The sequence below is a fragment of the Palaemon carinicauda genome, chromosome 12, assembly GCF_036898095.1.
Source record: "Palaemon carinicauda isolate YSFRI2023 chromosome 12, ASM3689809v2, whole genome shotgun sequence".
Classification (NCBI taxonomy): domain Eukaryota; kingdom Metazoa; phylum Arthropoda; class Malacostraca; order Decapoda; family Palaemonidae; genus Palaemon; species Palaemon carinicauda.
In genome coordinates, this window is record NC_090736.1 from 27,977,887 (window position 1) to 27,980,760 (window position 2,874).

Consider the following 2,874-nt stretch of genomic DNA (forward strand, 5'->3'; position numbering starts at 1 on the left):
ATTTAAAATTTTCATCTTTTGATGACTCAGGACTACTCGACAATCTTTAATTCCACAGAAACAAAAGACTACCACGGCTGTGTTTGCTCTTTAAATGTAACTTTTGATATTCAATGAATGAAACTTGTAAGGAAAATAAGATTTAAAGTTGTTAAGAGATAAGGTTGATCAAATAGAAACGAAAACGGATACATGGAACAAATAAGGTTTTTTTAGATTTTAATCAGTAAGGGTAATTCACCTGTTACTTTTTATTGGCAGTTTTTTTTTCTTCTAGAATTTATAGTTCTTCCCAATCAGTTACATTGGAAGATTCTGTTAATCGAATTTATTTATAATGTTCTCCTTCCTATTATTATTACACCCCTTTTGCTTTGCCTACAACATTCATCCGTGCAGTAAGAATATATACATCATCATCATCATCATCATCTCCTCCTGCGCCTATTGACGCAAAAACCTCGGTTAAATTTCGCCATTCGTCTCTATCTTGAGCTTTTAATTCAGTGTTTCTTCATTCATCAACTCCTACTTCACGCTTCATAATCCTCAGCCATGTAGGCTTGGGTTTCCCAACTCTTCTAGTGCCTTGTGGAGCCCATTTGAAAGTATGGTGAACTAATGTCTCTTGGGAGTGCGAACACATGACCAAACCATCTCCATCTATCCCTCAGCGTGATCTCATCCACAATTAACACTCGGGTTATCTCTTTTATAGTTTCATTTCTAATCCTTTCCTGCTATTCAACTCTCAATATTCTTTTGAGGGCTTTGCTCTTAAATCTACAAGATCTGTTGGATATTGTTTTATTGCCATACCACGTCTCATGTTCATACTGTAACAACGATCACATTAAACTGATATTAGCCTGATTTTTTATATGTAATTCTAGGCGATTTGATTTCCAAACTTTACTTAACCTAGGCGTAGATTTATTGTCTTTTTTCAATACTTCATTAAATTCATATACTACCTCATTAATCTTTTCTCCTTCCAATAACAGAATATATACAATTTACTTTTCTTTTTTTTTACAAAAATACATATTTCTATGCACTTTAAATAATAAAGGTTTATTTAAAATGTCGTGGATTGTCACTACGAAATTTTATTCTATAAATAACAAATAATGAATTTATTTTTCTATTCGTTACAAATTTTTAAGTTCATAACTGCACGATTTATTTACATGGTAAATATCAAATTGTCTTTTATTTTTATTTTTTTTTTTTCTCCATGATCATTCCTGTCCCCAATTCCTTTTATTCTCTGCGGCACATTTCCTTCCGAAGATATTTGCCGAATATAAAGAATAAGAACCACTCTTGGCATTCCAGGACGTTCTTTTTAAGTTCGTCGTAATAAGTTCACATGACGAGTCTATTGAAAGTCAGAGAGAGAGAGAGAGAGAGAGAGAGAGAGAGAGAGAGAGAGATCATTGTAATGTTAACATGAAAAGTCTAATAAAAGTTACATAGAGAGAGAGAGAGAGAGAGAGAGAGAGAGAGAGAGAGAGAGATCATTGTAATGTTGACATGAAAAATCTATTAAAAGTCAGAGAGAGAGAGAGAGAGAGAGAGAGAGAGAGAGAGAGAGACCATCAAGGTATTTCAGAAAGTTCCCGACGACTAAGCTCCAGTTAACGAAAAATGATTTTGTAGCAGTGAGTTCAAAAGTTTTGTATTTGAGGTGAAAGTAATTGACTTTGAAGTCTGGGGAAAAAAAAGAAAAAAAAAAGTGCTAAAAGTGGAGCTTTATTACCGCGTGTTCATTTCCCCTTGGTTTTCCAGTTGCGAAACTTGTTCGTTGTCAGTGGGATACTTTGAGGCGAAATGGTATATTATGTATGAAACGCTAGAATTAAACTTTTAATTATTTACTTTAATCAAGAGGCAACAGGTCTTTTTCGATAAGATTTGATGGCACCAAAAGCTATAATTAATTTTGATCGTCAGCAGGTCATGAACGAAATTAGTTAAAGCACCCTCGTCGAATAAATGTACTTCAAACTTTGAGATGGATTTTTTTTCATTATATGTTTTACTCTTACAACAACACATTTTTAGAGTAGAGCTATTCAAAATATAATCAAATGTATTAATTTTGATTTTCTAGTTCCTTGTTCCTGGTAAAAGGGTTTGCGTATCGCCATGATCAGCAAATCTGTACCAGTCAGGGGCACCCAAACTATGTTGGTTCCTGTGAGCACTGGGCAACCTGGGGATGAAAACTGGCCAAACCTCAAACATGAACTGTCATGTCTGAGACATTTGTCGTTGTTGATGTAAGTCTTATTATAAAATCAGTTGAGAGCATTAACTATTTTATAATCTAAATATTTTTATATCTAATTGTTTATATTCCATTCAGTAATATTCATTGAGAAGTAAAACTTTCAATCCTATTTCTTGCATTGACCATTTCCAAGCTTTGTGGATCTCACTGTGTGATAGGCAGACAAATTAAAACATCACAAGTGATGCTTGGTTAAAGATTACTGGCACCATGAGAAAGACCAGATTGAGATGGTATGGGTATGTGGTAAGGATGGGTGAGAGAAGAGAATGGGGTGAAGAAAGCTTGTGAAAAACCTATTAGTGATAGAAGATCAAGAGAAGACTCATCGCGGCAACCGATCCTGTATCTTAGGGAGAATAGTGGGATGAAAAAGCTTTCCATATAAAAAAAAAAAATATTTTATTATTTCTTCCATCATTTTGGAAATGGAAATTCTTCAACCTTATTTTCTCGTTTTGCCTTCACACAGTTGGGGCGTGTTAATGTTTTTGCTCTCTCTACCGCTAGAGTTATTTGGTCTTTTGATTGGACACACATTACTACATTGGATCCCTCTCACTGGTTACGGCTCATTT